Source organism: Giraffa tippelskirchi, chromosome 5 (assembly GCF_054371585.1).
Source record: "Giraffa tippelskirchi isolate mGirTip1 chromosome 5, T2T-mGirTip1v1.2.pri, whole genome shotgun sequence".
Taxonomy (NCBI): domain Eukaryota; kingdom Metazoa; phylum Chordata; class Mammalia; order Artiodactyla; family Giraffidae; genus Giraffa; species Giraffa tippelskirchi.
The window spans coordinates 188,806,741-188,834,570 of NC_137279.1; the positions used below are offsets into that span (position 1 = coordinate 188,806,741).

Here is a 27,830-nt window from a genome sequence, read left to right on the forward strand (position 1 = left end):
TTTCAGCCTCACCCCTGGGGCCTGTGTGTCTGCATCTCCTGGACGGTCTTCTCTTCTCAAGTCCTGTAGCTTGTGACTGATCCTCTCCACTTGGCCACTTTCTGCTCTGAGATGCGTAGTAACTCCTGCACGTGTCCTTCTGGGTGGGACAGGATTAGAGACCTTGGTTCTAACAGGGGAGACCTTGGTTCTCTGCCCACCTTTGCCTCTAGGTAAGCAGGAGCCCTGACCCTGAGAAGTGGTACCTTCGTTAAATTGTTCACCTGGTGGATACTTGCCTGGGTTTTAGACTTTTCCACAGGAAGAAGAGGAAATGGAAAAGACAGAGCTGATCACCAAGAGGAGAATTCGCAAGAATGAACCAGCCCTTTTTCTGATTATTAACATGTTACATGCTCAGTATAGAAAAGGGGAAACGATGAAGAAGAAGCGTGGCCCATGGTCCCTCCGGACGGAGGCAGCTACTGTTACTTTGGGGAGGTGTCCCTTTTCCCCACGTTGGGGTTTTGCAGGGGTTGGTATGTGTCACCTGCACAGCGATGTGTCCAGTGTTTTTCCTACTGACTCTTTGTTAGGATGACATTTTGCCGCGTCCTCGCCTTCTCTTCAACAATCTTTTTCATGGCTGCATGATGTTTAAGTATGTAGATGTGTTGGAATTGACTCATCCCAAAGTAGCTTAAAAAAAAAAACAAAGTTTTGAGTGTGTTAAGTGAAAAATGACAACAATTAATATTTTAAAGCAGGTGAAAAGAAAACCCAGAGCCCCTGCCTCTGTTTACCTGCCTGTCTGTGAGGGGCGGGGCACAGGCCGTGGGCCAGGCTGCTCCCTGCTGGCCCTGGCGAGTGGACAGGGGACCGTGGTCCTCAGCGTGAAGTGCGGATAGCGGGATCCCCCTGGCCCTCACTGCCACTTTTGTTAGTTGACAAACACGTATTGCTTTCCTTGGTGCAATTTTGTCCTTGGTGCTCCAGGTCAGTCATGGCAGAAATTGAAGGGGGTGGAGAAAAAGAAACATCTCTGGCTACTGATTTCAGAAAGGAAAACAAAACCAAACAAAAAATATTTTCTAGGCACTCGTATAGTGAGAATGAAGGGAGATACAGATGAGCAATGAATGAGCATCAAAAGCAGGACTTCCTTGGTGCTCCAGGGGCCAGGACTCTGTGTTCCCAGTGCAGAGGGTCCAGGTTTGATCCCCGGTCAGGGAACTGGATTCTGCATGCCACAATAAAGATCCTGTGTGTTGCAACTAAGACCTGGGTGCAGCCAAATAAAGAAATACACATAAAAAAAAATGAACATCAAGTGCATGGAATCACAGCCCTACTTTGGATGTCTTTGCTTTGAAAGAATTGTTTTTTAATCTAGTAATAGTCCATTAAATATCAGAAATGGTCAAGCTCATTAAAAACCACCGTCAGTCGCACGCTGATGAGAGAGGTTTTGCCTTTCTTCCTCTTAGAACTAACGAAGATCCAAAAGTTTGTGGCAGGCAGTAAACCAGGCAGATTTTAATAGGAAATTATGTAAGAAAGCTTCACGTTTTTTTTGTTTTTTTTTCTGGATCCGCCGAGTGGAGTATGGTCTTAGGGACGTGTGTGCATCCACTCCTCATTAGTTTACTCTATTGTAATTACCATTGTGTAAAGCACATCAGATAGTTAGAAACTGGGTGGCAATTTGTGCTGAGCATCACATCAAAGATTTTTCTTGGAATGCTGAGCAAAAGGACGCTCCGGCTGAGATGAAACACATGGCAAGCATCCTACTCCAGTTTTTTAAATCATCAGGCAGGCTTTGGTATATTGTTTGGATCTTTGTTCTTTTGTCTTTTGCTCGAATGAGACGCTCAGAGGATGGCCCTGGGAGGCTGCTGTGGGACTTCATCACGTGTGGGAACTGATCGGCCCCAATGCTTTCCTCCTCTCCGCTCTTTTTAAAAATTAAAAAAAAATTTTTTTAAGTGTATTATTGATTTTTGGCTGCACTGGGTCTCCGCTGCTGCACACGGGCTTTCTCTAGTTGTGGTGTGTGGTCGTCTCATCGCAGTGGCTTCTCTGGTTGCCGAGCATGGCCTCTAGGGCGGGGGGCTTCTGTAGTTGCAGCGCGTGGGCTCTAGAGCACAGGCTCTCCGTGGTGGTGGCACACGGGCTTAGTTGCTCCAAGACCTGTTGTATCTTCCTGGACCAGGGATCGAACCCGTGACCCCTGCACCGGCAGGCAGGGGACCACCCGGGAAGCGGTGGTCAAATTCCACCACGTGGCAACCACGGGACCACAGGGAATTCCTGCCTTAGCTCTTGATTGCAGTACTTTTGTCTCCAGAACCCATCTTGGCTTCAGGGCCATTTGTTTACCTTTTTTGATGAATGCTTGAAATGTAGTCAAAGGAGAAGCTTATTGATACACACGCAAGTGAAAGTTAGTCGTTCAGTCGTGCCTGACTGAACCCCATGGACTGCAGTCTGCTAGACTCCTCTGTCCATGGGATTCTCCAGGCAGGAATACAGGAGTGGGTTGCCATCCCCTTCTCCAGGGGATCTTCCCCCCATGGACTGCAGTCTGCTAGACTCCTCTGTCCATGGGATTCTCCAGGCAGGAATACAGGAGTGGGTTGCCATCCCCTTCTCCAGGGGATCTTCCCTCCCAGGGATTGAACCCCGGTCTCCTGCATTGCAGGCGGATTCTTTACCATCTGAACCTCGTTTGGGACCCCATGGACTGCAGTCTGCTAGACTTCTCTGTCCAAGGGATTCTCCAGGCAGGAATACAGGAGTGGGTTGCCATCCCCTTCTCCAGGGGATCTTCCCTTCCAGGGATTGAACCCTGGTCTCCCTCTTTGCAGGTGGATTCTTTACCATCTGAGCCACCAGGGAAGCCCAAGAATACTGCGGTGGGTAACCTAACCCTCCTCCAGGGGATCTTCCCAACCCAGGGATCAAACCTCGGTCTCCTGCTTTGCAAGCAGATTCTTGACCCTTCTGAGCTACCAGGAAAGCCGCATATCCACGTGTGAATTATGTTGTTCAGTTTGATTGTAGCACACGCCCTCTGCAGATGGCCTCCTTAAACCCTGGGGGTGCGCTCTGCCTCCATTTTCTCATCTCAGGAAAGTGGTGTTACCTCCCTTGAGCAGCATCCATCCATAAGTTCAAGTACAGTGACTGCAGACCTATGTTCACTGCAGCCCCCTGCGCAGATCAGTCTATACCCAGAAAGGGCTTCTCTCTCTTTCTCAGATGGTCAAGGCATTGTGTTTTTTAACCTCATCCTGCCCTGTGTGGGGCTCCTCAGGTGAGTTCTCAGCCGTAGTGTTGACCTTTCTTACAAAATGGTGCCACGGAGCCCAAGTGAGTGACGACCGGGAGCCATGGCCAGCCTGCCGGGGCAGCTGGGAGGATGCTGTCCCCCCTGCAGGGAACTCCTGCCCGCTTCCCCATCCTCCTGAGCTAGAATTCGGGCTTGCATGTCGGGAGAGCAGCCGTCCACATGAATGGCTTTCCGCAGCCAAGAGTTTTCTGGGGGAGCCAAGGTGCTGGCAGGGGCCCAGGGAGGGTCTGGCGCCTCCAGTGCTGCCCCGATGGTCCCTGCGCACGATGGTCTCTGGCTGAACCGAGTTCAAGAAAGGAGGGGGCTGTGTGTACGGAGCCAAGATCATTGAAGAGGCCCTGGGGGTCGCTGGTGCCGGCCCTCATTATGTCCTCGCTGCAGATGAAGTGAGGACGTGACCACCCCTTCCCCCGCGGGATGAATGGATCTCAGAATAGCATCCTGGTCATGGAAATGCCACTTCAAACGGCCGTCTCTCCGCTTTGTCCTCCCCTCTCTCTGTTCTGTGTGGTGGGTAGGAGGTAGGTCGTGGAGAAACATGTCCTCAAAGACCCCGGGCTGGGGCTGCCGGGCTGTGTGGCGCTCACTGGCTCAGAGCTGTGGCGCATTTGCGAGTCCAGTTCTTCCAGGCCAGTGCTTGCATTTCAGAAGAAAAGACTTAACTGCATCCTTGACCAGACTTGCATTTTCACACCTGATAAGTGAGCCGGGCTGCATGCAATGAACTTGGAGGTAGGTTTGCTGGGAGGACAGGACGGAACCTGGCGCCATGCATTCCTGCAGGCAGTGGATCAGCTTTCTGGAACCTTCTTCACGTGGTGAACATGCATTTGGAGCCCAGGGCCCTGGCTGGGCTGCTTTCTAGCTCTCCAGGATTTCTGGCTTGTCCTGTATGACTTAGACCTCTGCTTCATCCACATTCCTTGCTTGTCTTCCGAGGACCCTCACGTTTTAGTTTTAAAGCTTGTCATTCTAAAGCACTTTGCATTTCCTGTTGCTTTGACTTTTTTTTTCCCCCATCCAGAATAATCCCCATTTCCTTTAGTGGAAAGTTTAATAATCCATCAAGGACAGATCTACTGTCCAGTTTCCTATGAAAACTAGTTTCCTTCCCTCCATGGGGCTCCCCTGGTGGCTCAGGCAGTAAAGAATCTGCCTGCAATGCAGGAGACCCTGTTCGATCCCTGGGTTGGGAAGATCCCCCTAGAGAAGGGAATGGCAACCCACTCCAGTATTCTGGCCTGGAGAATCCCATGGACAGAGGAGCCTGGAGGGCTACAGTCCATGGGGTTGCAAAGAGTTGGACAGGACCGACTAACACTTTCATTAACCCCTATGGGGAGGGGCTGTGTGCCTTCTTTGTTTCTTCTTTCTTGCTTATGGTGCAGACTCGTGGAGCCCGGCACGTGTGTACACGAGTGTCCTTGCGGCGGGGCAGCGTGTCCGGTCCTACTTGTCCCGACACTGAGCACCTTGGTGCTTGTTGCGTGCAGGGCCCAGCACCTGTGTGTGTGGATGGGTGGCGGGAGCTGGGTCCGCCGAGAGGCACGCTCTAACCGGAATCTCACACAGAAGTGTTTAAACTGTGTGTGCGGTCGCAGGCGTTGGGGGGTCAACAGTGGATGACCAGGCGCAAGCTCACCTTCCTGGAGCGAGTGTTTTTGGGGTAGATGGAGGCTGCAGGCAAACAGAGGTCAGTAAAATGCTAGTCAAGTGTGCCGCTAGGAGGAATGACGAGGAGAAGCAGACCACAGGGAAAGGGCACGAGTGTGTGTGAGGTTATCTTTTTTTTTCTCTTTTAGGTCGCTGAGTTGTGTCTGACTCTTTGCGACCCCATGGACTAGACAGTCCAGGGAGTTCTCCAGGCCAGGATACTGGAGTGGGTAGCCTTGAGGTGGGGGTGTTGAAGCTGTAGTGGCCTCAGGGAGGGCCTTGCTGAGCGGGGCGCTTGTCACAGCCCTGTGGGGAGGGTGGATGGAGCTGTCCTTTCTGGGAGGGCAGAGCCCGGAGCTGGAAGGGGCCCTGAAGCTTTGGGAACACAGGAGGGCAGAGGAGAGGGTCAGTAGAGCTCAGAGAAGCAGTTTGGCCCAGACTTAGAGGACCTGTGTGGACCGAATAGCAGCAGGGAGAAGAGAGAGTCTGGTGGCCACTGGGCCTTGGGAGCAGGTAGCAGTGCAGTGACCCATGGCCTGGGGTCCAGCGTCTCCCCTCTCTCCTCCCATTGCCTGCCACGAGTGAAACGGAAGTCCTAGGAGCCTGCAGCCCTCCATACGAACACTGTCACTTTGAATCTAATTATTACTTCTAATAACAGTGCTGAACCTGTGGGAGCTTTCAAGTTCGAATGGTTGAATCCTGAATCCAATCCAGTAATTATCTCAGCAATCGAGATACCACAGGCTGCGGGTCATGGATGCTTTAAGGCCAGAGTCACCTGGTGATATGGGGCTTCACTGCTGGAAATCACTTGCATTTTTTTTCAGTTTTTCTCTTGCCTTCCTTTTCTTTTCTGCATGGCATTGTCAGCCACATTAAAAATGTGCCTCCATCATTGGAAAAACTAGCATGCTTTCCCCTGAAGGACAGGCTTGAAGGCTTTTTCTAATGTGTTGCACCAGCCACACGAAGTGTCTTCAGGTTAGCCCTTAATTCATATTTTCTGCAGCTGCTAATATGCCCAGTAGTCATAGTTGTTGCACATTTGAGATAAAAGCTAAACCTTGGCTTATTCCCTGCCTCCCAGGAGAAATTCAGAGGACAGATATGAAGCCTGATCCATATTATGATGTTGTTGAAAAGAAAATAGGGTTATAGGCTTATTTGGAGCCTTTGAGTGTTTCTGGTTGTGCAGACTGGGTGTTCCTGACTTACAGTGTAAAATCTGAATTTCCAGGGCAGGGACCAGCGCGGTTTCTGGCTGACGCACACCATGCCTGGTACGGGCCGGCATCTTATTTTTATGTCATAAGCATCATCCAGTCCCAGAATGCATTGGATTGCACACACACAGTGGCTGTCCCAGGATGTGCCGACCACATTCCCAGGCTTTGGAGGAAAAGCCCCAGCTGGTGTGTGTGTACGTGTGCACACACGTGTATGTCATGTGCACGTGTATACATGTGTGCGTGTATAGGTGTGCATGCGTATGTTATATGTATACACATGTGCGCACGTGTGTGCATGTGTGTACACGTGTGTGTGTGTACGTGCGTGTGCTTGCACACCGCTGCACAGAGGATAGGGGCTTGCTCCTAGCTCAGGATCCTGTTCTCTGGAAAGTCTCCCTGCACGGGTTTTTGTGCCCCTCTTTGACTCCTCGCCCAGTGCCTGGAGCAGACTAACGCCTGGTTGTCCCTCCACTGCGGGAGCCGCCCTCCGCCCCTCTGGCCCAGACCGAAGCGTCTCAGGCCATCAGTCCCTCTGCAAATGGCTTCCCTCCCCGCCTCTGCACCGGTGTTCCCGCCTTTGGATGAGTTTGCCTTGCGGAGGACATTTTTGAAGTGTGTCATGCGAGAAGAACTGGACAAGGAACACCAGTGGGGGAGAGTCAGATTACCATATGGAGAAAATAAGAGGAGAGATGTTTTTTAAACATACTATTGCTTTATTATACCATTTTCACACCATTTAAAAAGTCAGTGGACACTGATTTTTGAACCTGATGTCACTTGAAAAAAAATTTATTTGGCTTCATCGATTCTATAATTGCGGCATTCAGGGTCTTTAAAATTGTGACATGTGGGGTCTGGGTCTCTGAGCAGGGATTGAACCCTGGCCCCCTGCATTGGGAACAGAGTCCTAACCACTGGACCAACCAGGAAGTCCTTGTTGCTACTGCATTATAGCATTTTAAGATTTTTTTTTCTTTTCTGGTGGGAGGCAGAAAGAAAAACTTGGTCAGGTCTCATCAACCACTTGTTAAAGTGTGAGTTTTGCATTCATGTACTGCTCACAGAGAAGGAGGAGCTACGTTCTTACGTGCAAGCTCTCAGATACCGTGAGAAAGCACAGAGAACCTGCACACACGCCTGCCTTTTCCTCATCGAATCTGCTGACCTCCCTTGGTCTGGAAGGCCCCGTGCGGCATTACAGCAGTGGGTGTGCAAACGCCCGGCCACATCTCATAACTTACGCTTTGCACAGCTTCTCCTTGGAGAAAGTGTTAGGAATGTGCCCACCATGGCTGAAATTTTATGACGCATTGTGTTGGTTTTGCTTAGAGAGGTTAGCGTCGAGAACGCGGAGCACAGAACTGCTTTGGAATCTTAAACTGTGCCAGGCATCTGCTCTGTTAGGGACTTTGTTAATTTAACCCCACACTCGTGAGATATGCGGATGGGTCTTGTCCCTGCTCGGGGCTGCCTGGGGAGGGGCTACTGGCTCAGTTGAAGGACGCTGGCCTCCTGCCTCCAACTTGAGGTGCTTTTCAGGATCCATGGTGTCTCCACGATGAGTAGTTATTTTTCATGTTGAACCTACTTTTTTTTTTTTTTAATCTCGAGAGGCACATGGGATTTTTAGTTCCCCAACCAAGGATTGAACCTGTGTCCACTTGCAGTGGACCACCAGGGAGGTCCCAGACCTACTTCTATAATTGTCCTTTCCAGTCTTCCTGTTTACCCCATCAGATGGGAGGGAGGAGACTGAGATGTGAGGGTGGTCCTGGAGGTGCCCCGCTGTGGGGCAAAGGTCACTGAGTCCTCCTCCCACGAGTCATTTGTTTCTGAGAAGAGAAGCTTCGACAAAAGATGTTTCAGTGGAGTCTCCCCGGGGAGTTAGTGCTGGGTGCCCTGGGAGAGGTGCAAGGGTGCACGTGAAGGAGGGTTTGAGGCAGACATGGAAATGTAGATTTCTGTCCCATGAGGGTTCTGGGTATAAAAAATTCAGTTCAGTCGCTCAGTCATATCTGACTCTTTGTGACCCCAAGGACTGCAGCACGCCAGGCCTCCCTGTCCATCACCAACTTCCAGAGCTTGCTCAAACTCATGTCCATTGAGTCGGTGATGCCATCCAACCATCTCATCATCCTCTGTCGTCCCCTTCTCCTCCCCTCTTCAATCTTTCCCAGCATCAGGGTCTTTTCCAGTGAGTCAGTTCTTCCCGTCAGGTGGCCAAAGGATTGGAGTTTCAGCTTCAGCATCAGTCCTTCCAATGAATATTCAGGACTGATTTCAGGGCCTCATAACTTCCCTGGTGGTCCAGTGATTAAGACTTCGCCTTCCAATGCAGGGGATGTGGGTTTCATTCCTGGTCAGGGAGCTACAAAAAACCAACACATCAAACAGAAGCAATATTGTAACCAATTCAATGAAGACTTTTAAAAGGGTCCACATAAAAACTAAATGTTAAAAAATTAAGGCCTTTCTGTCTGGGCCAAGGAAGCCCCTGGTACCTGTGCCTGGAGCTCCACCTTGGTCCCCCCTGGTCTTGAGTCCGGCCCAGTGGACAGTGGACGCCAGTCCTGCCCTGAGAACCAATGCATCCTGCTTCCTCCCCCAGGGTCCCTGGAGGGGGGGTGGGCAGGGGATGAACAGACACGGTGGGGACACTTCCCATTGTCCTACCTTTCAGCGCTTTTCTCTGTCCTTGTTGAGAGCACATCATTTTTTATTTAACAAGATGAAAAAGGACAAAGCCTGGTTATTAGAAAAGCATCAGAAACGATGCTTTTAAAGACTCTGGAAAACCTCTGCTTACCTCCTGGGTGCACCCTCTCTGGAGGGAGGAGGCTGGAGAAAAGCTCTATAGGACCTCTCCGTGTCTGAGAGCGGAGAGTGAGCAAAGCTTTGCAGAGGAGACCGTGATGGAGGGATGGAAGGAAAGGTGGATGTGGCATCTTCTCTGAAGGTAGCACGCTCATCCGGTTCTAGCCTCGAAGTGAGGGCAGCGTAACAAGTGCGGAGGAGGCACTCAGCTTCATGGAGAAAGAAAGGATTTTCAATACTTGAGGGCATGGAATAAAAAAGTGTGGATTTGAAGGGATGTTTGTAGCCATCATTTCCCCAGCACGGTTCTCCATGTGGTCATTCAGTTGCTTGAGCATGATCTAGATAGACCTAGATTTGAAGAGAATTTTTTTTTCTTGATAAAGCAACACTTGCTCACAAATGGAGGGGAAAAGGAGTAAGGATATCAAGGTAATTATGATGACTATTCTTTGCACTATTCAAGAAATGTTCTCATCTTATGAAAGCATGGATCTCTTGCTTTGAAACAGCAAAACCTGTTTGTTTTATCGGACAGACGACTGTTGGACACAGTCCTGTGGCAGGATGCGTGGATCTGCCTCACATAGACAGGAGTGTGCACAGATTATGTGTGTGTGTGTGTCCGTCACTTCAGTCGTGTCCGACTCTGTGCGACCCCATGGACTGTAGCCCGCCAGGCTCCTCTGTCCATGGGATTCTCCAGGTAAGGATACTGGAGTGGGTTGCCGTGCCCTCCTCCAGGGGAATCTTCCCGCCCCAGAGATTGCAGCCACATCTCCTGGGTCTCCTGCACTGCAGGCGGATCCTTCACCGCTGAGCCGCTTCCACATCGGTTACCTGTGTGTGCTTCTCTGACTTGCTTTTCTTGGCTGTGCGTGGTTTTGGTTACTGAGTCGGTTACTGAACATTTCGGTTACTGAAAAGGAAAGCTGCTTTCATTTTCACTGCTGTGTAGAATGCCCACGAAGAATCCCACAGCGAGTGAGGTCGCCACCGTGGTTCTGTCCTGTCCTTTCTAACGCGGGCATCATTTTGTCCCTGCTGACGCACAGTGTCTGTCTGACATTTTTAGAAAACGGATAAGGGCCCAGGCTGTGAATGATCCCTTTGTTCCAGGAATGAAGTGGATACTCTTTGTGGAAGCAGCGTTACTGCTCTTCAGGCTGGAACTGTTTGTGTATCTCTCACTTTCATTTATTGCAACAAATCTCTAGAGCTGGGGACCCAGGGAGCAAAGTGCAGTTCAAAGAGTGGGTTCCTGTGGGCCCGTTGCCAGAAGCCGGAGGGGTCAGGTGTTGGACGCCGGAGTGCAGAAACCCACCCTGAGCACAGGGGTCAGGGCCGGGGGCTGGAGCCTCGACCTTGGCTTCGGGGAGCCTTTCCTTGTCTGCACACAGGAGAGTGGAAGTGAATTCTGAGATGAAAAGGAAGCAATCAATGGACTTTGTTTCCTCCTGTGGTTTCAGGCAGCACTTTCTGTATCAGATCAAAAGAGCCCATCAGTTCCCAGCCTCCATCACCAAATAATAAAAATCTCATTTTCTTTCTGATAGATACCTGTTCACTGTTTAAAAGAAAAAAAAAAAAATCAAACACTGCCAGGAAAAAAAATCCATAAATCCTCATCACCCATCAGATACTAATATATGAGTTTGATGTGTCCATAAAAGTGTTTATAAACTATTTATATTTTACATGCAGATGATCTTAAAAAGAAAGTTGAATTTCTTTGAGACTTTTTAAAAAATGGTTTGCTACATTTGCTTCATGTAAACGAAAATTCTTGGGCTTCCAGGTGGCTGGCTCAGTGATAAAAGAATCTGCCTGCCAATGCAGGAGATGTGGGTTTGATCCCTGAGTTGGGAAGATCCCCTGAGGAGGTCAGGGCTACCCACTCCAGTATTCTTGCCTGGAGAATCCCATGGACAGAGGAGCCTGGTGAGCTATAGTCCATGGGGTCACAGGAGTCAGATAAGACTTAGAGATGAAACAACAGCCACCACCTATGTAAATTTTTGGTTGTTGTTTTGCCTTTGTTTTTACCGGACCTTTGAGGCTGCGTTGGAGACAGCCTGACGTTTCACATCGGATCCTGCTGCTTGTACCTTCTTGGTACCCACTGACCGTGGGACAGTAACCGGGGCTGCTCTCCTGTGCCGGCCTTCCTCACAAGCCCCGCCTGCCCGCCGAGCTCCCCGGGGGCTCTGAAGTCTCTGCGTTTTTGTTTTCACCCTTGTGAACTGAACTCCTGGAACAGGAGGACCCAGTGCAGCTGAAAGTCTGTCCTTCTTTCTCAGGACTTGGGGATGATCTGATCGAATGCATCCTGTACACCTATTTGCAGGCTTTTCTTCAGGACCCAGGGGGCGAGTCAAGGCACTGTCCTTCCCTGGGCAGTGTGGCCCCACCCCATTGTGATGGGCTAGATGAATCCCCTTCTCCAGCCAGCACCGCCTCCCTCCCCAGAGGTGGACAGGCTGGGCTCTCAGGAGGAGGGCTGACTGTGGCTCCAGCTGAAGGAGCTCAGTGTCACTGGCAGTTTCTGGAAGGGGAGGAGACTGAGGGGGGAGGTGCTGAAGCATCAGTAGCAAGTACCTCCCGGTTACAGTGTAGCCGGTCTTCAGGACGCAAGGTATCCGCTTCATTGCTAGTAAGTTTCCACTCTGCAGAGCATGCACAATGGGAGACTGTTAAATCCAAGTCTGGGACTTGGGCTGATGTTCCGATCGCTCACTGTGCCCGGGGAAGAATTCTTATCTTTGCATCTTCACCTGGAGACTGTCAGAGCATCCAGGTGAGAGGTTGGAGGGAGCTTGCCACTGGACTGAGCTCCAGGGTGGGGCTGGGGCTGCATCAGGGTGTTTCCGGAGCCTGCAACTCTGACCCGACAGCTGCCGGGCTGGGATGAAACCATACCCTGGGGCAGGAGGCCTTCTGAAGGGGGTGGGGGGGTGGGGAGAGAGGTGCAGACAGACTCAGAGGTCACCAGCACCTTCTCCCACGGATGTGGCTTCCTCCTCTGTGGGGTTAGATGGTGCGGCTTGACATTCTGTTTCTGAACAGACTGAGCCAGAGAAGACTGTGATCGGGACTTCCCTGGTGGTCCAGTGGTTAAGATGCCAAGCTTCCAACGCAGGGAGCTCGGGTTCAATCCCTGGTCAGGCAGCTACCATCCCACATGTGACACGGTGCAGAAAAAAAAAAAATGATCCTATTTTCTGCACCTTTTTCTAGCAGTTTCTTGAACACTTTTCAGCAGGGTGAGGGCTCGTGGGAAGAGCAGAACATCAGCAGCCTTGAGGCTCTGCTCATAGGAGCCAAGATCGAGTCTGTGACCAGTTCCCTGTGGCGCCTTAGTTCCTCGCGGGACTACAGAATGATCGCAGCCGTGACCCCGCCATGAGCTCGGGTCTAACTCGTGTGCAGGAGCCGTGGCCGCTCTGAGCCCTAATGTCCCGGCAGGTGTGCTTTGGGGCGTCCGGGGGTGGCATGTGTCCTCTGAACTCGTGGACTTGGGGGATCACAGGATGCATCTGAGATGACATCCTGCCCAGGGCCTGGCAGGCTTCTTTCCAACAGTGCCCGTGTGTTCTGCCCCCACCCCTGGCACTGCTGGGGCCTGAGTGCTTCAGACCATGCCCTGTCTTCAGGTGCTAGCTGTTCGTTGTCACCTCTCTCTCCCCCCCATTCAAGGAAGTGTGTTTGAATACAGAGTGACCTGGTGGGACATTTTCTTTTTAAAAATAATTTTACTTTTACTTTTGGCGGTGCTGGGTCTTCGTTGCTGTGAGGGCTTTTCTCTAGCTGTGGGGAGCGGGGGCTGCTCTCTAGCTGGGGTGCACAGGGCTTCTCACTGTGGTGGCTTCTCTTTCTAAGGAGGGCAGGGTCTAGGCACGCAGGCTTTAGTAGTTGTGGTTTCTGGGCTCTGGAACAGAGGCTTAGTAGTTGTGGCCCATGGGTGTAATTGCTTCACGGCACTTGGGATCTTCCTGGACCAGGGATTGAACTCACGTCTCCTGCATTGGCAAGTGGATACTTTACCACTGAGCTACCAGGGAAACCACCCCCGCGTGGGACAGTTTTTCTAAGGCTGACCTTGAAGGTGAAGTGAAGTGAAAGTTGCTCAGTGGTGTCCGACTCTTTGCGACCCCATGGACTATACAGTCCATGAAATTCTCCAGGCCAGAATACTGGAGTGGGTAGCCTTTCCCTTCTCCAGGGGATCTTCCTAACCCAGGGATCGAACCCAGGTCTCCCGCATTGTGGGCGGATTCTTTACCAGCTGAGCCACAAGGGAAGCCCTTGAAGGTGAAGAGATACTTAAACACACGAGTAGCCATCTTGGTGAGGATGATTGATGACTCAGATGTGGGTTACACTGGTTTCGGGAACTTGATGGAAATGAGTGGCAGAGGTCTCCCATCAGTGGTCCATCAGGTGTTAAGGCAGGACAGAGCGGAGCCAGCAGCGACACAGACGGTGCTGTTGTTTACCTCTGTGAAAGCCTCACCCCCCCCCACCCCGATCACTTAGGAGGTCCCGAGTCCTGCAGGGATTGACTCCCCTGCTCTGGGTGGGTCTGTGTACCTCTGTGAAAGCCTCACCCCCCCCACCCCGATCACTTAGGAGGTCCCGAGTCCTGCAGGGATTGACTCCCCTGCTCTGGGTGGGTCTGTTTACCTCTGTGAAAGCCTCACCCCCCCCACCCCGATCACTTAGGAGGTCCCGAGTCCTGCAGGGATTGACTCCCCTGCTCTGGGTGGGTCTGTTTACCTCTGTGAAAGCCTCACCCCCCCCACCCCGATCACTTAGGAGGTCCCGAGTCCTGCAGGGATTGACTCCCCTGCTCTGGGTGGGTCTGTTTGACTCTGTGAAAGCCTCACACCCCCCTGGATCACTTACAAGGTCCTGAGTCCTGCAGGGATTGACTCCCCCACTCTGGACGGGTCTGTGTTTAGTTTCCTTTGTGTGAGCACGTGTGTTTAGTGTCTTATCAGGTAAGTTTTCCAAAGAACGATGCTCTTTGGGTGATCACCAGCCTTCTTGGGGTAGAAATAGGATCCTTTTCACAGTCAGTGGGGCTGGAAGCAGGCTTTGTGAAAGTCAGGCTCTCAAAGGGTGGGAGCCGAGCTCCTGATCCCCCTTCCCCATTAGTTACAGCAAAGTAACCCAGATGTGTGTGGGTCTGTCGCCTGCCACCCCCAGGGAGGGACCATGTGTTGCTGGCCTGTTGGAAGTGCAGAGGTCTGTTGGACACACACCCTCCCACCCCCCATAGCTGTCAGACTTGAATTTCTAGTTGATTAACCAGGAAAATCTGCCTTCCTGCTGGAATGTTGACGGTGGAGAACCTTCTGTGTCAGGTTTCAGAATTCCTTTTGTTTCCTTCTGGTTGGGACTGGTCCAGGGTCACATTACCATCTTTTCAGTGGTCCTGGAGTCTGGGGTGAGAGGTTTTCAATAGCTTTAAAATTTCAGCTTGAGTTAAAACATATTCTAATGAGATGAGCAGTCATTTCAACATGCGGATGTAAATATCTTCTACAGCCTATGTAGTAGAATTACACTGTTTACTCAGCCTTCTCTCTCTCACCCTGGTTATTGCCATTTTGTTCTTGAGATCGTCGACTATGGGGGGGGAAGGAGACACTGTGTTCTCGGTGAGGCCGGCATTCCTGAATGCCCCACCTAGGTTCAAAGGGCTTGGTAATAATAATGCTGGAGGTTAGAATCATTATGACCCTCACTTCCTTGTCCTGTTGAAAATAGTGTAAGTGTTCCAGAGTGCTGTTGGTGAAACACAGCTTCATGCACCTGTGCATCTGAGCACAAGCAGTTTGCTTTTGGAAGAACAGGGCAATTATTCAAAGACTCGGGGTTTCCTGGAAACCACACATTCATCCTAGCTACAGTCCTCTTGGGCCAGTGTGTGAAACCTAAAGTGTTAGTCGCCCAGTCGTGTCTGACTCTTTGCGACCCCATGGGCTGTAGCCCACTAGGCTCCAGGCACAAACACTGGGATGGGTTGCCATTCCCTTCTCTAGGGAGTCTTCCCGACCAGGGTTCGAACCCAGGTCTCCCCCCCGCATTGCTGGTGGATCCTTTACCGTCTCTGCCACCAGGGAAAGCTTAGTGTGAGGTTTATTTGGAGGAAATTTGAGACTGAGCTGAATCCTGTCTGGACCTCTTGCAACTGCTGCTGATGAAGCAGGGGGAGAGGTGGGTGAAGTTTTTCCGCTTCTAACATGTGGTCAAACTCAGTAACTATCTCCTGAAGCCATTCACTTCCTGAGGATGTTGGGTGTTTGGCTATGGGGAGGCCGTGTCACTAGGGTTAGTTGCAGCTCTCATGTGGATTCTACTTGTGGAAATCAGCACCTAGCAGCTCCAGCGCACCTCGAGGGAGCTGGCCCCGATGGCTCCAGCCTTCTGTCTCCTGCAGTTCAGTTCAGTTCAGTTCAGTCGCTCAGTTGTGTCTGACTCTTTGCGACCCCATGGACTGCAGCACGCCAGGCCTCCCTGTCCATCACCAACTCCCAGAGCTTACTCAAACTCATGTCCATTGAGTCAGTGATGCCATCCAACCATCTCATCCTCTGTCATCTCCTTCTCCTCCCGCCTTCAATCTTTCCCGGCATCAGGATCTTTTCCATTGAGTCAGTTCTTTGCATCAGGTGGCCAAAGTGTTGGAGTTTCAGCTTCAGCATCAGTCCTTCCAATGAATATTCAGAACTGATTTCCTATAGGATAGACTGGTTGGATGTCCTTGCAGTCCAGGGGACTCTCGAGTCTTCTCCAGCACCACAGTTCAAAAGCATCACTTCTTTGGCGCTCAGCTTGCTTCATGGTCCAACTCTCACATCCATACATGACTACTGGAAAAACCATAGCTTTGACTAGACGGACAGAGACACACTTTAATTCTGGCCCCGTAGGATGTTGCTTTGTGATGGACAGGCTGGACTCTGTTTTGGCTCTGCTGGTTCCCACAGCGCCAGGGGCCAGAACCACCTTTCATGCATGCTTTCATCGGCCAGAGCACCGAGCATCGGTCAGTGCTTGCTGAGTACTTGTTGGATACAGAGCGTGAGCGAGGTTGGGGCTTCAGGACAGGTGGGGCAGGCGGGGCCCAGAAGGGGACTCCCTCCTTCCCCCGACCCTGGGGGACAGGGTGGGCCACAGATGGCAGAGCAAGGTACATGCTTCTCCCTTAAACAGCCCAAGCTGGGGACTTCCCTGCTGGTCCAGTGGATAAGACTCTGTGCTCCCAATGGAGAGAGCCCAAGTTCAATCCTTGGTTGGGGAGCTAGATTCTGCATAAGAGTTTGCATGCCCCAACTAAGGATCCCGTGTGCGGCAGCTGAGACCTGGTGCAGTCAAATAAATTAAAGAAAACAAAGCAGGCCAAGCTGCTTGTAATCCCTTTATACCACGCATTCTCAATGGCAGTGAAAATTGGCTTTTGGGAGGAGGAAATGAAATCCTAGATATGACAGTGTCGTGGTGGGCCGCAGGATGTAAACAGATGTATCTCTGCTGTTTAGGTTTCATTAGGAAGAGCAATTAGGGGGGAAAAAAAGTGAAACCGTTTTTTAGGACAGAAAATAGTGAAACAAAAGTGACAGAGTCTAAAACAAAGGCCAGAAGCGGAGTTTATTAAGCGTTCGGACGGTAATTCGAAGTGGAGGATTTATTTGGCAAATGTAGAAGTGTGTTCAGCAACATGGAACTGTTTTCATGCAAAATTAAAAGCACATTGTATTTCCTTCCTGACCACTTGCCCAGTCCCCATCTCTTCGAGAGAGATAAGCGTCATCTAAGTTATTCATCTGGTTGATGATTGTCATTGATAACTTTATTGCTACTTCTGTCTTGGATATTCCTTTAGAAAAGGTGTATGAATTCATTACATGTTGTAATGTCTTATCTGTAGAGTATAAGATAAAGTCAAGCATGTGTCTGCTGACACTTTTTAAGTTGACCTGTCTGTACTTTGAAATGTCTCTTAATAATAAGCTTCCCTGGTGACTCAGACGGTAAAAGAAGCCGCCTGCAATGTAGGAGACCCGTGTTCAATCCCTGGGTCAGGAAGATCCCCTGGAGAAGGAAATGGCAACCCACTCCAGTATTTTTGCCTGGAAAATCCCATGGATGCAGTAGCCTGGTGGGCTACAGTCCATGGGGTCACAAAGAGTTGGACACGACTGAGAGACCTCACGTTCCTCCGTGTTAAATTGGAGGGTAATTGCTTTACAATGTTGTCTTGGTTGCTGCCATATAACAACGTGAAGCAGCTGTAATTGTATATATACCCCCTTCTTCTTGGGCCTCCCTGCCCCTCCAGCCCCACCCCTCTAGGTCTTCAGAGAGCACCAGGCTGGGCTCCCTGTGTTACATAGCAGCTTCCCACTAGCTCGCTGTGACTTAGAAATATCGCTCACTCATGTCCGACTCTTTGTGACCCCATGGACTATACAGGCCATGAGATTCTCCTGACCAGAATACTGGAGTGGGTATAGCCTTTCCCTTCTCCAGGGCATCTTCCTGATCCAGGGATCGAACCCAGGTCTCCTGCACTGCTGTGGATTCTTTACCAGCTGAGCCACCAGGGAAGCCCAGTAGTGTATATATGTCAAAAAATGGGGAACGCTTCGTGAATTCACATGCCGCCCTTGCACAGGGGCCGTTCTCATCTTCTCTGTATCTTCCTGGTTTTACTATCTGTGCTGCCGAAGCGAGCGCTGCTGTGAACCTGGAAGCAGATGGAAGATGATTAAGGGGAACCAAGCAGTTGGTGGAAGCAGATCACTGCAGTACACAATGCATGGTCCGGGTGGACCTGCTGTTACCCAGAAAGCTGTGCAGAGGTGAACCCCGTGGGCAAAAAGAGACACTTGACAGTGTAACGAAGGACACACCTGTTTTGGATGGTGCTTAGAGAGATGCTGTCTGCTTCCCATCGGAGAGCAGGGAGGCAGTGGCAGCAGTGGACTTGAAGGTGGAGCCCCGTGTCATCACCCCAGGGATGCCACGTGGTACCCGCCCTGCTGAAGTTACGTGCTTTCTCTTGCGGTTCACAGGCTTTAAGAAATCTTTCAGCAAACCTTTGCCCTCATTTCTTACCTGTCATTCGCTTCCCAACTCCTGAGTGAAGCTCCAGGCTGCCGTATTGACTTTTCTAACGACTTTCCAAATTCCCTTGGCTCCTCCTGGTCCAACTTCTGTGAACACCATTTTACTGCTCAGAACGTCTATAGCATAGTAAGAGAAAGGAGCTACATTCTTCCAGCACTTTCCAGTGGACATGAGTTTGAGCAGACTCCAGGAGATGGTGAAGGACAGGGAAGCCTGGCGTGCTGCCCTCCATGGGGTCACAAAGAGTCAGACACAACTGAACGGCTGAACGATAACAACCCTAGGGAAACTACACGGAGATGAATGAGACCACAAGGCATGTGAAGCCACGCTTCCAGCCTGGCACAGGCCAAACCAGCGGGTGCCATGAAATCCATTCATGCAAAGGTTAGCGAAGCTGAGGCGAGCACATCGGATGGAGGTGGGGGTGGACCTTCAGTGTTCCTGGCTGCTGGGTCCCCGTGGCCTCCCTTTGTGAGATTCACGCATCTCTCCCGCACCCCCACCAGCCTTCCAGATTCCCCCTGGGGCTTGTGTGCAGCGATGGCATGGTGAACATACATCTCGTGTGCAGTGTGGAAACAAGTGTGTTTCTCCCAGGACATACCCAGTGCCCCACGATGTCAGCCTCCCAGACAACCACATCCTAGCCTGTCGGGGGGCCTTATCTCATGCTGTCCGTGTGAGAGGCTGGGCTTGTGGGGGGTGGGGTGACTGTGGGAGTTGTTGGGGGCAGGCAGGTGCTTGGTGTCTGTGCATCGAAAACAAGAGGGCCCGGGGCAGTCCCTGCGGACGGCGGCTTCGTGAAAATGTGTGTGCAGGTGCAGTGGGCGTCTGTGAGCCAGGCCTCCGGAGGTTGGCCTTCGGGGCCTGGTTCTGCCCAGATGTCACAGGAAATAGTCACGTCCATTCTCGAGCAAGAAGGCAAAACAGAGCACTTGCTGTGAGGTTCCTGTTAGTTCCGGAGTAAAGTCCAGCGCGTTGGGCCCTGAGTGCTCACTTGATGGGCTGCTGTGCACCCTCGAGGGGTGGTGACACCCTGACCTGGTGTCCTGGGGACCTGCCCTCCCCCCCGGGCCCGTCTCTGTGTCCCAGTGCGGGATCCACGTGCTGAGATGCACCGAAAGGCAGGGCTCCTGGCCCCATTCTTCTCCTCCTTGTTTCATCCTCTCGAATCTTTCATCTTCCCCCAACTTACTTCCCTGGTGGCTCAGACATTAAGGAGTCTGCCTGTAATGCGGGAGACCCGGGTTCCATCCCTGGGTCGGGAAGATCCCCTGGAGAAGGAAGTGGCAAATCCCCTCCAGTATTCTCGCCTGGAGAGTCCAACGGATGGAGGAGCCTGACAGGCTACAGTCCATGGGGTTGCAAAGAGTCGGGCGCGACTGAGTGACTTCACTTCTCCTTAACTTACTTCCAGAAACGCTGGTGCGTAAAGGCCCACAGCCCCTCTCCTGGATTTGGGAAATCCAAGAAATCCAAACGCCCGCCTGGGTTCTTTCTGGGTCCGTGTGCCCAAAGGCACTTGGCAGCTGAGCACGGAATCATCCACGTGTTCGATTAGGGTGTAGGTGGTCCATAGCGCATCGATATTTCTGAGCATCCATGTGGGTGTTTTCGGACTGCCTGTTTCGGTCTGTATCGGAGAACCATTTAAACCAGGGGTCCCCGCATGTTTACTTCTTGTCAGATCACCGGTGGCATTAGACTAGATACAAAGTGCAGAAGAAATGTCATGCCCTTGAATCGTCCTGAACCCCCCCCATCACCCCCCACCCCCCACCCCGGGGTTTTTGGAAAAATTGTCTCCCGCAGAACCAGTGTCTCTGGTGCCGCAGAGGTTGGGGACCACTGCTTTGAACCACTCAGAATTGTTCATTCAAGACGCAAGGCGCACACATGGGAGGCAGGTCGCCGAGCGATCAGAAGACAGCGCCTGCCCCCTGCCCCCCGCTGGGAGCACGTCACAAACGCAGGACAAGTGCCCGAGCTGTAGTTGCGTTTGGATCCCCACGGGATGGGTGGGCCCGTTAACAGTTTGGGAGTCTCTGGTCGGCCCCTCGATTCCGTCAGCCATCTGTTCTCCGCATGGAGCGGGCCAGGAGGGGGACCAGTGCAGCCCCGCTGGGCCCTCTGGCCCTGGTATGGTCCCTCCAAAGGTGTTGTGTGCCCTGTGCCAGCAGGCACGGTGGGGCACCACCTGGGGAGGCACGGTGGCTCAGGAATGGGCAGCTCCTCCCGCCCGGCCTGGGGTCTCATCACAGGGATCCCTGACCGCTCGGGGCCGCCACCAGCAAAGAGGGATGATCACTCTCCCGGGGTCCTGGCTGCTGTCACCCAGGGCTCCTCCCGGGAGCCTTTGTGCAGAGTGACCCAGACATCCACTGCCGCAGGCCCGTGACGGGTTCCGGTGTCAGAAGATCACCTCGATCCAGTGGTGATGGCGCCCCTGCCTCTTGTCACCTAGCTTCCAGCCCGCCTGGTGCGGGCAGGGCTGGCCCGGGGTGTTCCCGTGGCTGCCTCGGTGGCCCCTACCTGTCACAGAGGAAGCGGGGGGAGCTGCTGGAGTGAGTGGGGGATAGGAGCATCCAGGTGGGGGGCCAGGAGGGGCCCTGGGTTCCCCTGGGGGGGCTGCAGCTCAGGTGTCCGGGCCCCTGCGAGGCAGGAGCTGGGTGGGGTCAGCCCTCCGCTCTGGGAACTCGGGTGCCTCTTCGGTGGTCCCCGCTGTTTAACATGAAGACTGTCCTTGTATCAGTATTTGTCCTGGGCGGGTTTTAGGGAGGGCTGGTGAGACTGGCACACAGCCCCTCCGGGCTAGAGTGCTGGGCAGGGTGGGCGCTGGGACCGCAGGCCATCATGGGGGCACCGAGGTTAGTGCCAGCGTGTTGCAGGCAGCAGCTCTCGGGCACTTGGGGGCCTGCGACTGGAGTCTCCTCTGGGGCCCTTTCCACACCATCCCCTTTGCTGCTGCTGCTAAGTTGCTTCAGTCGTGTCCAACTCTATGCGACCCCATAGACGGCAGCCCACCAGGCTCCACCGCCCCCGGGATTCTCCAGGCAAGAGTACTGGAGTGGGTTGCCATTTCCTTCACCAGTGCATGAAAGGGAAAAGTGAAAGTGAAGTCGCTCAGTCGTGTCCAACTCTTAGTGACCCCATGGGCTGTAGCCTACCAGGCTCCTCCGTCCATGGGATTTTCCAGGCAAGAGTACTGGAGTGGGGTGCCATTGCCTTCTCCGCATCCCCTTTGCAGCTCTTTGTAAAACTGAAGCCCTCTGGGCTCCTCCCCAGCTGTTCCTCGTACAGAGCTTAGCTCCTCTGGTGGGCAGGGTGGCTCCTTGGTTCATGGTCCAGCCTTCCCTTCATCCCCAAATGCCAGCGTGGTGCCCCCCAAGAGCTGTCAGCAATGCCAGCTCTCGGCCCTCCTGACCTGCTGACCTGGGAAATGCCGTGGGCTCCCGTTTGGCGGTGCAGGTGGGCATCTGCCTCGGTGTCGCTGATGGTCCGGTCCACGGGACTTGGATCGAAGCATTTTCTTTCCTCCACCTGAGAGGTGGGCACTGCAGACACCATGCCTGGGGCGGCGGGAGCCTGCGATCTTCCTGTGGCTGAGCCGTGAGTGCACGCTCTGCTGATGGAACAGCGTTTATCAGGAGCAAATTGACGCCAGAGGAGAGAGGCAGAGGCTTAACAGGACCCGGCTTGGCAGCTGATGCTCGGTCCCTGGGGGAGGGCACAGGGGGGCATCACCTGAGACCCACCTCCCACATAGGTGGGACCACCTGGGAAAGGTAGCCGAGGGCCCAAGGGAGCGTCACCTGAGCCCCACCCTCCGCACAGGTGAGACCCCCCGGGAAAGGTAGCCCTGTCTTTGTGTCGCGCTCTTAGGAGCTGGACTCGGTTCCCTTCTGCCTACTTGTCCATCTTCCGGGAGTGGGATTTTCAGGCCTCCGTGTCTCCAGCGTTGATTCTGAGCAGGCGGGGAGGGAGGAGCTAGGCAGAGGCTCCGGGTCCTCGATGAGACCACTTGAACCCTTTTCCTTTCCTGGACGTGTTCTTGGCGGGCACGTCCTGAGGGTTTGTGAGGGGGCCACCTTCAGAGACTCAAGAAGGGCAAGCCGGGGGTTTTCTCTGGGATATAGAAAGGGGCTCACCTCTGACCTTCCCTCGACTGGCAGGTCTGGGAAGTGAAGAGGGGTGTCCCGTGGGCAAGACAGCGGGGAGCTCTGTGCTGGCATTTCAGGGATGCTGACCTGAGTGACCAGGGCGGAGCCTGATGGAGCAGGAGGCTGGGGGGCGGGAGGGTGCTTATGTCAAGCCTCCCCAAACTGTTTTGCAAAGACTCAGGAAGTTCACAGAGTGCCTCGAAGAACTCTGATGTGGAGTTAAGGTGCAGATGGTTTGGATCTGGTCTCTGTCACCCCCCTCGAACAGGACTTGGGAGAAGCGTTCAACGGATGACTTGGAGCATCGTCTCAGCAGTGGTTGAATCTCTTCTCTGCCATGTTCCATTGTCCGGGTCTGCTCCGATCCACTTCCAATTCTGCACAGGGCTGGTGCTGAAAATAACAGTTATTGCTGGGAAGGGAGAGAGAAGTCAGCGCCGAGAAATTCTATCAAGGGAACGATCTTTAAGTGGAAATAGTGTCGGAAACCAGGTTTGGGACACTTCCCTGGTGAGCTTACAGTGCGAGTGGGAGTTCATGGCATGTTGAACGCCGGCTGGTGGTGAAGGCGGGAAGCCTGGTGGAGTCGCACGGTCAGGAAGAACCGTTGGCTGTTTGGAGAAAGTCCAGAACCCCAGGGGCTAGATGTTCCAGGAAGGGGGGTTTCTTCCATCTCCCCTTCATCCAGAACGTCAGGAGAGCAGCGCCCACATGTTGGGCAGCGGGGAGGCAGTGGTGGGCAGGTGCACGTCCCTGTCGGAGGTCTGCAGCCAGGTGTGGCCGAGGCATCGGAGCTGCTGTGGTGGCAGAGAGGGTCGAACCCAGAGGGCGGAGGCAGGGGCAACGGGGAGGGTTCAGAGAGGTGGGAGCGGCGTCTGCCGTCAGGGAGCTGGGTTTCAGGAGTCCACTGCGGACTGCAGTGAGGGACCGGCTGTGTCCACCCCAGGGGGGCCTTGGCTGTGGGCCCAGGTGATGCGGAGAGGGAGTGCCCGCCTTGGTCCTAGCCCACTCCCCTGCCACTCTCACACACACACACACACACTGTGGGTGTCCAGGTGTGAGTGTGATGACCTCCTAGTTGTGCTTCGCTCACTTGCCTGCCACTCACACACACACACACACACACACTCTGTGGGTGTCCAGGTGTGAGTGTGATGACCTCCTAGTTGTGCTTCGCTCACTCGCCCGCCACTCACTCTCACACACACACACACACACACACACACACACACACACACACACACACACACACACACACACACACACACACTGTGGGTGTCCAGGTGTGAGTGTGATGACCTCCTAGTTGTGCCTCGCTTTTCTTTTCTCCTCAAGGAGCAGTCACACCTCTGTTGCGTTGTTGTTCAGTCCTGTCTCTTTCTGACCCCAGGGACTGCAGCGCTCCAGGCTTTTCTGTCCTTCATTACCTCCCTGAGTTTGCTCAGGTTCGTGTCCATTGAATCTGTGATACTCTAACCATCTCATCCTCCGTCGCCCCCTTCTCCTCCTGCCCTCCATCTTTCACAGCGTCAGGGTGTTTTCCCAAGGAGTTGTTCGGATTCGTTAAGGAGAGCAGATTCCGGGATGCAGGCCCACAGTTGTTATCAGTAAGGGGCTGCTGCTACTGAGTCCTTGTCGCCGTCATCCTAGAGGGCGGGTCGAGTCTTGGTTGACTCACCTCCCTGCCGGCTGGTTGGGCACTGGTGGCGGTGAGTCTGCATGCTAAGTGGAGCCTGGTCCCTGAGACTCGACTTAACAGCATCCGTCTGGAGCCACAGCAAGGTTGTGGATTGGGCTCCCACCTGGCAGGGTTTCGGGCCTGGAGTGAGCAGAGGGCAGGGCCTCTAGCCCTGGGGGAGAGGGGCCACCCAGGGCACATGTCAGTGTGTGTGGCCCTCCTGAGTGGCGCTCTTTGCAGTAGGAGTATTTCCGCCCCTCAAAAGTGGCTTCACTGAGCTTTGATTGATGCGTGAAAGAACCTCTGCTTAGGGACCCCCAGAGCCGCTGTCTCCTCCGCCTCCGTCCCAACTGATGGGGCGCCTGAGCTGTGGTCCACTCCTCCGGGGCCCTTTCCTGGGTGCACAAAGGCTTCATCTCCTTCCAGCCAGAAGTCCAGGGAAGCTTCTTTGTACCGGAGGTGGCATCTGGGTGGGAGGCCTGCAGAAGGGCTCTGGGGAGCGCGATCTTCAGGAATAGAAAGGTGTACTGCAGGTAGGCTTTGGGGACGAGGAGCTTGGGAGTCTGAGGCAGCACGGTAATTGGCAGGTCGTTGGGAGCCCTCGTCTCGAGCAGCTCGTTTTAATTAGCCTGCTCTGCCCGGTGGAGTCCGTGCCGTTGCAGCAGAGCACGCGGCCCGCCTCACCAACCTCGTGGTTGACTTGGGTTTCCTCGGTGGGGAGTTTGCAGCAGGTGGGGCTCTGGGTGCCAGCCGCTGGGAGCGGGCCAGCATCTCCAGGGCACCCAGGCGCTGCTCTGAGTTTCCCTGGCGAGACAAGGATGGAGGTCCCGGCCGCCCTTCTAGCCCTGTAACCAGAGGTCCTGCTGAGCCCAGGGCACCACCCTGCTCCAAGCCTCTGGGGGCACCAACAGGACGCCCTCCAGCTCTGATTGGGGAGGAAAAGAGCCTTCCATCCACACGCCTGTGGGTGGGAGGCCCTCCTGAGAGCCTTGAGGCCGTTTGGAAATATTTTTTTGTGCTTGTCAAACAAACTTTCCCTCCAACCCATAAAATCGTAGAGAGAGGTGTGGGGCGGTGGTTTTCTGGGGTGGTGTTGAGCTGTTGGTTCTCAGTGTTCCAGAATCCTGGGCAGCCCTGGAGGGGATGGAGGGGCCCTGGTGCCCCAGACAGAGCTGCCATGGCTTGGTGGGTCTGCTCTTCCGGCTGGATCGTCTGGTTATGTAGGGAAGCGTGACTTCTCAAAGGGGCCAGAGGTCTGCCTGCTCTGTAATGCCCCTTCTGAAGCTGTGCCATCCCTCTGTGACACGGAGAGCCTGGGGTCCTGTCCTGTGGGCCCTGCGGCCAGCAGGGTGGGTCTGCCCAGCTGAGACCCCGAGGCGAGGACTCCCGGGTCACTTGTGCCCATCGCGTCAGCCTCCGTATCCGGTCTGTGAATGGAGCCTGGCACCAGTGCAGTGCCCGATGCCCGGCTGCGGGCCCAGGGGGCATGCTCACCCGCAGATGCCCTGCACCTCCCAGGAGGGCGCACGTGTGTCTGGGTGTGCAGGCCCCGCCCGGTCCCCAGGTGGACAGCAGGGAGAGCCAGCTGTGCTCCCCGCTGGGTCAGCCCTTGTGTCTTTTCATCAGGTTGCTTTGGGCGCAGTGGGAGGATGTCGCTCAGAAGCACAGGCATGACCCTCGCCTTTGATCTTGGCCGCCTGCTCTGAGGTTCACACCTGTGCGGAGGCCAGAGATGCTCTGGAGAAGAGGCTGGGGGTCGCTGCCTGTTTCTGAGTATCTGAGGTTTAAAAAGCTCCACGGTAGGGAGGCTGAATCAGAGGCTGGCCAGTGGCCGCCACAGATTTGGCCAGGAGATTGGTTGGAGTTCTGGGGCACCTACTCTACCATGTATGGCCAGGCAGGCCCCTCAGATTGGAAAGCAAGCCCCCCAGCTGCTGGTTGACCTGGAGTTTGTCTGCAGGCTGCGTGGGGTCTGCTCCCTGGAGGAGCCCTTGGGAAGAACCATGCCGAGTGGTTCTCAGGGAGGAGGGGGGTGCTGCTGAGATGGAGAGGGGGTGTGTGCATGGTCGCCTGCCGCTGACCAGCAGAGGCAGCCTGGGCTCCTTGGAGCTGCGCCCTGGGGAGCTTGGGGGTCACAGCTCCCTCTGCCCACACTGCCCACTTGCCCTGTTTCAGGAACAGGCCTGGGACCCCTCAAGTACCTACCCGTCTTCTAGGGTTCGGTCACTGCTCCAGTGGCCACAGACAGGATAGGAGGACCCACCCCACGGCTCAAGCCAGGCTTGTCCCAGCTGCCCACACCTAGGCCTTCCAGGGTGCAGCAATGCTTGGGGGCGGCTCCTGGCCCCTTGTCCTCCTGTGGGTGAGCCACGTGGGAATCTGGGGGTGCCTAGCCCCATAAGGGTGTCAGTAGGGAGGCCACGAGTGCCGGAACCCTCACCCTTTCAGCACTCAGACTGGCCGGGATGTCAGGACCTGTGAGTGACCCCCAGCCAGGCAGGGAGGGCGTCTGGGGGCTCCGTCCTCTGGGTGTCCCCTGCCTCCATGGGTGCACATTGGAGTAAACTCCTGAAAAAGTCACTTAGTCGTGTTCAACTCTTTGGAACTCCGTGGGCTGTACAGTCCATGGAGTTCTCCAGGTCAGAATACTGGAGTGGGTAGCCTTTCCCTGCTCCAGGGGATCTTCCCAACCCAGGTCTCCCGCATTGCAGGCATATTCTTTACCAGCTGAGCCACCAGGGAAGCCCGGAGTAAACTCATACGTATACTTAATCCAAACCAACGTGTGTTAATCTACCCAGCTGCCTTAGAAAGCGCAGAGAGCTACATTTAACTTTTTCTCTACCAAACGACGAGGTCAGGAGTGTAAGATCATTTTGGTTGTGCATTGAGCCTCGTGAGAGGGGGTCCGAAGTCAGTGTGCACTCACCGCAGGGACTGTGTGTGGACGGGTGTTTTGAACACAAGCACGGGCAGTCTTCTGCTTTCTCACGGGCAAAGTGGAAGTCAGGTGTGAACTGAAGACTGGTGTTTTGGAGCCTGGCTGGATCACTCTCCGAGGACGCGAGTCTTTAGCAGGTACCGTTGTGGCCCCTTGGCTTTCTGGAGTTCGGAGGTGGAAACTTGAAAGGTGGTCCCGGGTTTCCCAGCCGGCAGGGCCTTGGGGTCTCTGGTTCGGTCTGCGAAGGCTGCTGGAGCCTGTGGGTCTGTTGCCTTGCCAACCAGGTCTGCTTCCTGCTGGCTTTCAGAGCAGAGCCTGGAGGCTGGGTCCCGCTCTGCGGAGGGGAGGGTGGACACCTGGGCTGCCCAACCCCTCCGAGGTCCTCGCTCCTTCCCCGTGGTTCACAAATGTCTTTCGTCTTCGAAGCTGTGCCTTGTGCCATGCTGATGTTTCTTTAGGGCTGGAAAAACCTTGCTGGGTTCCTGCCCTCGTGAGGACCAGTGCTGTGGATCCTGCAAACAGCGCAGCGAGACGGTGGTGCGGGGCAGAGGCTCGGGGTTATCCTGATTTGGTGAAAGGAATGGAGTCTGAACTCACTCCACAGATGCTGGCTTTCGAGAATTAATGGAACATGGAAAACCAGAGATGATGATGATGGCAGTCAAGTTAATGAAGTTTATTGGCTTTTTCTGTGCCAAGAGCGCTTAAGAGCCTAACCCGGAGGAACCCACTTAATCCTCCCACCAGCTGGTAACTAGAGCTGGCCTCCTGGTCTTGTCATGGGTCACAGTGTGGACGGTGGAGCCAGAGCCCACCCAGCCCAGCTGACCCAGAGTGGCTCCCGCTTGTGTGTCTTGGTCCCGTGTGTGAA

At 53.9% G+C, this 27,830-nt stretch overlaps 1 protein-coding gene and 1 non-coding gene across 4 annotated transcripts in view; one reads left to right on the plus strand and one right to left on the minus strand.

Moving 5' to 3' along the window:
• Positions 1-27,830, plus strand: part of AGAP1 (ArfGAP with GTPase domain, ankyrin repeat and PH domain 1) — a 568,365-nt gene that overhangs the window by 34,168 nt on the left and 506,367 nt on the right. The gene's annotated exons all lie outside the window — the stretch shown is intronic.
• LOC145508070 (U6 spliceosomal RNA) lies at positions 17,678-17,784 on the minus strand. The gene has a single exon (XR_014055337.1). It is a non-coding gene; the product is annotated as a U6 spliceosomal RNA (small nuclear RNA).